Below are 9,504 nucleotides of genomic sequence, written 5' to 3'. Positions count from 1 at the left end.
AGACCACGTGCGGGAAATGTTCTGCATGTGGAAACACAGATTTGGAATTTCGAGGTCATTCTGGGAGATAAGGTCTTGGAGCTTTGAGAAAAGGGACAGCCAAACACAGATGCATGTGAGCTACACATAATGGTGTGATGCTCACGTTGGAAGATATCTGGTTGGTCAAAGTAAGATGGTCACACACAGAGTAGAGATTGACTGGAGTGATGGAAGTGTTAGTTGAATAAGATGCAGAATAAAAGAAATCTTGATCTTATGGAAAAACTGAAAAGTAGAAACAAAAAAAAAGACAGAGAGCATGATACAGAAAGGGGGAGAGTGCGGAAGAATGAAAGAGATTGTTGTGGTTCTGTTCGCCGAGCTGGGAATTTGTGTTGCAGACGTTTCATCCCCTGTCTAGGTGACATCCTCAGTGCTTGGGAGCCTCCTGTGAAGCGCTTCTGTGATGTTTCCTCCGGCATTTACAGTGATTTATATCTGCCGCTTCCGGTTGTCAGTTCCAGCTGTCTGCTGCAGTCGTCGGTATATTGGGTCCAGTTCGATGTGCTTATTGATTGAATCTGTGGATGAGTGCCATGCCTCTAGGAATTCCCTGGCTGTTCTCTGTTTGGCTTGTCCCATAATAGTAGTATTGTCCCAGTCAAACTCATGTTGCTTGAGTTCTGAGTGTGTGGCTACTAAGGATAGCTGGTCGTGTTGTTTCGTGGCTAGTTGGTGTTCATGGATGCGGATCATTAGCTGTCTTCCTGTTTGTCCCATGTAGTGTTTTGTGCAGTCCTTGTATGGGATTTTGTACACTACATTGGTTTTGCTCATGCTTGGTATCGGGTCCTTCGTCCTGGTGAGTTGTTGTCTGAGAGTGGCTGTTGGTTTATGTGCTGTTATGAGTCCTAGTGATTGCAGTAGTCTGGCTGTCAGTTCGGAAATGCTCCTGATGTATGGTAGTGTGGCTAGTCCTTTGGGTTGCAGCATGTCCTCGTTCCGTTGTCTTTCCCTTAGGCATCTGTTGATGAAATTGCGGGGGTATCCGTTTTTGGCAAATACATTGTATAGGTGTTCTTCTTCCTCTTTTTGCAGTTCTGGTGTACTGCAGTGTGTTGTGGCCATTTTGAATAGTGTCTTGATGCAACTTCTTTTGTGTGTGTTGGGGTGGTTGCTTTCGTAGTTCAGGACTTGGTCTGTGTATGTGGCTTTCCTGTATACCTTTGTAGTGAATTCTCTGTTTAGTGTTCTCTGTACCATCATGTCTAGGAATGGGAGTTGATTGTCCTTTTCTTCCTCTCTAGTGAATCGGATTCCTGTGAGTGTGGCGTTGATGATCCAGGGTGTGTTCTCTATTTCTGTGTTTTTAATGATTACAAAGGTGTCATCCACATATCTGACCCAGATTTTGGGTTGAATTTGCAGTAAGACTGTTTGTTCTAATCTTTGCATTACTGCTTCTGCTATGAGTCCAGAGATGGGTGAGCCCACGGGTCTGCCGTTGATTTGTTCATATATTTGGTTGTTGAATGTGAAGTGTGTTGTGAGGCACAGGTTCAGTAGTTTGAGTATGATAGTATGACTAGCCACACTACCATACATCAGGAGCATTTCTGAACTGACAGCCAGACTACTGTGACCACTAGGACTCATAACAGCACACAAACCAACAGCCACTCTCAGACAACAACTCACCAGGACGAAGGACCCGATACCCAGCATGAGCAAAACCAATGTAGTGTACAAAATCCCATACAAGGACTGCACAAAACACTACATAGGACAAACAGGAAGACAGCTAATGATCCACATCCATGTACACCAACTAGCCACGAAACGACACGACCAGCTATCCTTAGTAGCCACACGCTCAGATGACAAGCAACATGAGTTGACTGGGACTACTATTATAGAGCAAGCCAAACAGAGAACAGCCAGGGAATTCCTAGAGGCATGGCACTCATCCACAGATTCAATCAATAAGCACATCGAACTGGACCCAATATACCGACGACTGCAGCGGACAGCTGGAACTGACAACCGGAAGCGGCAGATATAAATCACTGTAAATGCTGGAGGAAACATCACAGAAGCGCTTCACAGGAGGCTCCCAAGCACTGAGGATGTCACCTAGACAGGGGATGAAACGTCTGCAACACAAATTCCCAGCTTGGCGAACAGAACCACAACAACGAGCACCCGAGCTACAAATCTTCTCACAAACGTTGAATGAAAGAGACTTGAAAATCAGAAAAACAAAATTGCAAGGAAACCATTCATGCACTGTACAGTGCAGTACTTGGACACACAGGTAGTATAATCCATTTTAAATTGTAAATTATTACCTAACTTTTTGTTTAGTCAATCACATTTGCGAGTGTCATTATCTAAGCAAAAGTTATCATCCATTCCTAATGACCCTTGAGAATATGGCGATTGACTCGGTGACCTGATGAATTCCATCATCTGTTTGTATGTAAGTATACCCACAGTGCTTTTTGGAAATGAGTTTCAAAAATTTACTGCTAGTGCTAGTGAAGGAATGGCGATATGTTTCCAAGTCAGGATGGTGTGTAGCTTGGAGGGGAACCTGCAGCTGATGATGTTTCCATGTCTCCTTGTCCCCTGCTCCACTTGTCCTTCTCGTTGTTAGAGTTTGCAGGACTAGAAAGTGCTGCCAAAGAAGCTTTAGTGACTTGTTGTGGTACATATGTAGATCTTATACATTCTTGTTACCATATTGTTATGGGAGTGAATATTAATTGCGGTCAATGAGGTGCCAATAAAATCAGCTGCTTTGTTCTGGATGGTGTTGATCTTCTTGAGTATTGGATCAGCATTCACTCAGGCAAATGGAGAGTATCCCATCACACACCTGACATCAGCCTTTTAGATGATGGATGACTTCAGGATTAAAGAGATCAGCATTGCTTCATTGAACTGAAAACCTTTTAAATTTCCCCTGACTTTGTCTCAACAAACACAATTTACAATTGGCTTTACTACTCTGTTCCTGCTACTATATCTCTTCCTAATAAATGTGTGGTGCTGGAAAAGCACAACCGGTCAGATATCATCGGAGGAGCAGGAGAGTTGACATTCAAGTATAAGCTCCTGATGAAGAGCTTATGCTCGGAATGTCGACTCTCCTGCTCCTTGGAAGCTGCCTGACCGGCTGTGCCTTTCCAGCACCACACTTCTTGACTCTGATCTCCAGCATCTACAGTCCTCACTTTCTCCCTAATAAATGATGGGCAGTCAACACAATTCTGTACGAGACTCCTCTGATACATCAATAGCAAAGGGTTCTACTTAAAGCTCCCAAATTGTCCACTTACCCACTCACCCAGCATGATTCATCAGACAGGGACTGAAAAGCAGATAACCTTTAGTTAAAACTAACCCCCAGGACCACCAGAAAATCCTTGTGTAAAGTTTCCTGATGTTAAATGTTCCTTTCATACGCTCATTTTCAGTGGCAAGAAGTAGAATAATTACAGCTCCCAAAGAGGTAGATAACTGAAAAAGTGTCAAGCCTCTATACCATACTAATCTTGAATCAGACACAATTAACTCACGTGTAAAAGGTTCTTTAACAGCACTATCACAAAGAATCATCTTACGCAGTAATTAGCATCTCTTAAAAGATTACATGAACAAAAGAAACTTTGCACAAAAAGCTGTGATAATAAAGCTCTTTTTAAATAATAAATTTGCAGAATTGAAGCTGTTCCTAGCTCTTATTAAACTAGCAATAATTCTTTTGCAAAACGTCAATGCAGATCGACAACTGCTACTGTTGGAAACTGAGGTTAGTTCATTTGATTCAAAATAAACCTTACAAAATATACACTTTTTCCCCATCCATGTTTCCTTATAATTTTTAGCTTTGCATATGGTGTGCAGTGCAGCGCTCCGAAAGCTAGTGTGCTTCCAATTAAACCTGTTGGACTATAACCTGGTGTTGTGTGATTTTTAACTTTGTACACCCCAGTCCAACACCGGCATCTCCAAATCATTCCTTGTTGTATTAATAGATGTCCCGCTCTTCGTGTAGGTCCAGTGCTAGTTTGTTTAGAGTACAAGCCAACACATTCAAAAATTATTTAATTATCAGTGAAGTGCTTGATGTCTTGATGATATAAAAGATTCTGTGTAAATGCAACTGTGTTCTGCTTTGGGATTCCATTTTCTATGAAGATTCCTTTTTCATTGTACATGTTAAGATCAAGGTGCAGAAATCAAAGTTTTAGCATATATAGCTGTATTCAATTTAACAGTTGAGGCCTACTACATTACAGTGGTGGGCAATAAAATAACGAACAGAATGAGAAAGTTCCACAAATATCTCTATTCTCAGTGATGGAGGAACCCCCCACATGGATGCTATAGACAAAGCAAAAGGATTTTCAACCAAATTGAGCCACAAGTGTTCAATGCATTATCCTTCTCATCCTCCTCTTGAATCCCTAGCAGAAAAATGCTATAATTAAACAAACTCAATTCATTCCTCTTGGTATCAAGAAACAGCTGAAATCACTGGGTACAGGAAAAGCAATGGCTCCTGACTACACCCCAGCTGTAATACTTAAGGATTAAAACTCGCCACAATCCTTGCCAATTTGTTCTGCTGTTGCAGCTACCACACTGCAATCTATCTGGCAGAATGGAAAATAGTCCAGGCATATCCTATCCACAAATTCAATTCCACAATTACTGCACCATCAGATTACTTTCAATCTGAAGCAACCTGAAGGTGGGCATTGTGGATCGTATTATCAAATGACAAATACTCAATAATAACCTAATCCCTTTGTTACTCAATTTGGGTTTTACCCAGGGTCCCTGATTCCAGGCATGAATGCAATGTTGGGCCAGATATAGGCAAAAGAGTGAAATTCCAGAGGAGAGATGAGAGAGCCTTACCCTGACACCAAGGAAGCACTTGACTCATTCATGGAGCCTCAGCATAACCTGAAGTGACTGGGGCAAGTTTTCTTCATTGGCTGGAGTCATATGGAGCACAAGGAAACGTGGTTTCATTTTCTGGAGGCTAAACCTCTCTTTCCCTAAACATTGATCAGGGTAATATCCTAAGTCCAATCATCTTCACTTGTTTCATGTTTGGTATCTTTCTAATGTAAGGTGAGAACATTGGATGTTCACTGATGATTACACAATGTTCCATACCAGTCATGATTCCTGAGTTATTGTAAGTAAACAGGCAGGAGGCTGGAAGAACAGAGCAAGCCAGGGAGCATCAGGAGGTGGAGAAGTTCCTTTTGATGCCCACTCCTGAGGGATTGAAGCCAGCAAGACATGGACAACATTCAGGCTTGAGATAATAAATTGCATTTGCAATCATTCCTCTCAGGTGTCCAATAATGGCTATCTTCAACAAGAGGGAATCTAGCCATCTCCCCTTGACATTCAGTGGCACAGCTTCTACTGAATTGCCCCACTGTCAACGTCCTCAAGTTACTTTTCACTAAAACTTTAAGTGGATCAGTTGATATTGTGATTGCAAGAGCAGAGCAGAGACCGAGAGCTCCTTGCTGTTTAACTCACATCCTGTTTCCCTAAATCCTGACCCATAGCCAAGATTGTGATGAAATACTCTCTACATAATTGGAGTTCAAACAACACTCACTGAAATGGATATCTCTCAGGAAAAAGCAGCCTGCTTGATTGGCACCCCTTAGACATTCACGCACTCCATCATCATCACATCACCACATCACCACATCAGTCTGTACCATCTCCTCACTGAGACTCCTTCAATAATACCTTCCAAGTGTGGGACCTCTACCAGACAAAAGGGCAAGGGAGGATATGCACAGGAACATCACCAGCGGCAAGTTTCCCTTCAAGTCAGGCATCATCCTGATTTGAAACTAAATTGCTGTTCCATCTCTGTTGTTATCTCAAAGTCCTGGAAGAACCTCCCATACAGTATTGTTGGTATACTTGGACATGAAATGGAGTGGTTAGAGAAGGTAGCTCCCATCACCTAGACAAGGAATTGAGAATGGTCAATAAATACTGGCCATGTCCATAATCCCCACATTCCATGAATTAATTTAAAAAGAATCAATTCTTAGAATTAAAATGCATTAAAAAGAAAGATGACCAGTAAGGGGAATAGCAATCTTCCTGATCCCATTCTTTTTGTTGCAGTTCCTGAATTAGTGATCATGAATTTATATCAAAATAGAGAATAAGATCTTGAAGCCCAAAATGATTCCTGCAGTGCAAAGCCAGAAAAAAATATTGTTTTTTTTCATAATTAACAGCCCCTAATGAGCTTGTGGGACTGTGTAGGTTTGGAACGTATAATTTCTGAGCACTAATTATGGTGTAAGACAAGCATTCAGCAAAAAGGAGAAATTTCATTCTGAATATAAAGCATCACTTCTCTTGCTTTATACTCAATGGCAAATTCTGTGAGCATCAACTCAGTTTGTCTAATATGGCTAATTACTAATACATTTTAGAAGAGGCTCTCAAGCTGACATTAGGGCCCCTATTTATGCAAGGTTTGAATCCTGATTTAGCCTCAGCGATAGAAGCCTTTGCCAATATGGTCAGTGGCACACATCAGTGATGCTATTGTTCAATGTATGCACACTTTGTCAACTGCTACTGGATACTTAGATGCCAGTGTTTTGTTGTAAATGTTGCTCTTAAAGTGTCCTGAATCTATGATTGAGTTTTTATTCAAAGTACTCATAGTGTACTGAAGAGTTGGGGAGAAAATAATATAGTGGTATTGTCACCAGATGAGTAGTCTATAAACCAAGCTAAAGTTTGGTCATTAGAGCAGTATATAGGAGCAGAAAATAGGCCATTCAGCCCATCAAGTCTTCTCCGCCATTCAATCATGGCTCAACCCCATTTTCCCGCTTTCTCCCTGTAATCTTTGATCCTTTAACAATCAAGAACACATCTATCTCTGTCTTAAATATACTCAATGAGCTGGCTCCACAACCTTCTGTGGCCATGAATTCCATAGATTTGCCACTCTTTGGCTGGAGAACTTTCTCCTCATCTCTGTTCTTAAGAGTCTTCCCTTTACTCTAAGACTGTGCTCTTGGGTCCTAGTCTCTCTTGTCAATAGAAAGATCTTCTCAATGTCCAGTCTATCCAGGCTTTTCAGCATTCTGAAAGTTTCAATTGGATGCTCCCTCGTCCTTCTAACCTCCATTGAGTATAGACTCTGAGTCCTCAAACGTTCCTCATATGTTATAGAGTTATAGAGATGTACAGCATGGAAACAGACCCTTCGGTCCAACCCGTCCATGCCGACCAGATATCCCAACCCAGTTTAGTCCCACCTGCCAGCACCCAGCCCATATCCCTCCAAACCCTTCCTATTTATTATTTATATACCCATTCAAATGCCTCTTAAATGTTGCAATTGTACCAGCCTCCTCCACATCCTCTGGCAGTTCATTGCATACACATACTATCGTCTGCGTGAAACAGTTGCCCTTCGGTCTCTTTTATATCTTTCCGCTCTCACCCTAAGCCTATGCTCTCTAGTTCTGGACACCCCGGCCCCAGGGAAAAGACTTTGTCTAGTTATCCTATCCATGCCCCTCATAATTTTGTAAACCTCTATAAGGTCATGCCTCAGCCTCTGACACTCCAGGGAAAACAACCCCAGCCTGTTCAGGCTCTCCCTGTAGCTCAGATCCTCCAACCCTGGCAACATCCTTGTAAATCTTTTCTGAACCCTTTCAAGTTTCACAACATCTTTCCAATAGGAAGGAGACCAGAATTGCATGCAGTATTCCAACAGTGGCCTAACCAATGTCCTTTACAGCCGCAACATGACCTCCCAACTCCTGTACTCAGTACTCTGACCAATAAAGGAAAGCATACCAAACACCTTCTTCACTATCCTTTCTACCTGCGACTCCACTTTCAAGGAGCTTTGAACGTGCACTCCAAGGTGTCTTTGTTCAGCAACACTCCCGAGGACCTTACCATTAAGTGTATAAGTCCTGTTAAGATTTGCTTTCCCAATATGCAGCACCTCGCAGTTATCTGAATTAAACTCCATCTGTGACTTCTCAGCCCATTGGCCCATCTGGTCCAGATGCTGTTGTAATCTGAGGTAACCCTCTTCGCTGTCCACTACACCTCCAATTTTGGTGTCATCTGCAAACTTACTAACTGCACCTCTTATGCTCTCATCCAAATCATTTATGTAAATGACAGAAAGTAGAGGACCCACCACCGATCCTTGTGGCACTCCACTGGTCACAGGCCTCCAGTCTGAAAAATAACCCTCCACCACCACCCTCTGCCTTCTACCTTTGAGCCAGTTCTGTATCCATATGGTTAGTTCTCCCTGTATTCCATGAGATCTAACCTTGCTAACCAATCTCCCATGGGGAACCTTGTTGAACGTCTTACTGAAGTCCATGTAGATCACATCTACTGTTCTGCCCTCATCAATCTTCTTTGTTACTTCTTCAAAAAACTCAATCAAGTTTGTGAGACATGATTTCCCATGCGCAAAGCCATGTTGACTATCCCGAATCAGTCCTTGCCTTTCCAAATACATGTACATCCTGTCCCTCAGGATTCCCTCCAACAACTTGCCCACCACCGAGGTCAGGCTCACTGGTCTATAGTTCCCTGGCTTGTCTTTACTGCCCTTCATAAACAGCGGCACCACATTTGCCAACCTCCAGTCTTCCAGCACCTCGCCTGTGACTATCGATGATACAAATATCTCAGCAAGAGGCACAGCAATCACTTCTCTAGCTTCCCACAGAGCTCTCGGTTACACCTGATCAGGTCCTGGGTATTTATCCACTTTTAACTGTTTCAAGACATCCAGCACTTCGTCCTCTGTAATCTGGACATTTTGCAAGATGTCACCATCTATTTCCCGACATTGTATATCTTCCATATCCTTTTCCACAGTAAATACTGATGCAAAATATTAATTTAGTATCGCCCCTATTTTCTGGTAAGCTTTTCATTCCTGGGACCATTCTTGTAAACCTCCTCTGAACATGCTGCAGGGCCAGTACATCCTTCCTGAGATATGGGACACAAAATTGCTCACAACATTCTAAATATGGTTTGACCAGAGCCTTATAAAGCCTCAGAAATACACCCCTGCTTTTATATTCTAGTCCTCTTGAAATAAATACCAACATTGCATTTGTCTTCCCAACTCCTGACTCAACCTGCAAGTTAATCTTTCAGGGTATCCTAGATTAGGACTCTAAAGTCTCTTTGCACTTCAGACTTCTGAATTTTCTCCCCACTTAGAAAATAGTCAAAGTTTCTATTCTTTCTACCAAAATATATGACCTCATACTTTCCCACATTGTATTCCATCTGCCATTTCTTTGCCTACTCTCCTAACCTGTCCAAATCCTTCTGTAGCCTCCCCGCCACCTCAAAACTTCATAACACCCTGAAAACATCAGAAGTAAGCACATTCAGGCTTGGTTAGTATTTAAATGGAAGACTATCTGCTAATACCAAGTCCAATTG

Source organism: Hemiscyllium ocellatum, chromosome 29 (genome assembly GCF_020745735.1).
Source record: "Hemiscyllium ocellatum isolate sHemOce1 chromosome 29, sHemOce1.pat.X.cur, whole genome shotgun sequence".
Lineage (NCBI taxonomy): Eukaryota > Metazoa > Chordata > Chondrichthyes > Orectolobiformes > Hemiscylliidae > Hemiscyllium > Hemiscyllium ocellatum.
Note: the sequence above shows the minus strand (reverse complement) of the source record.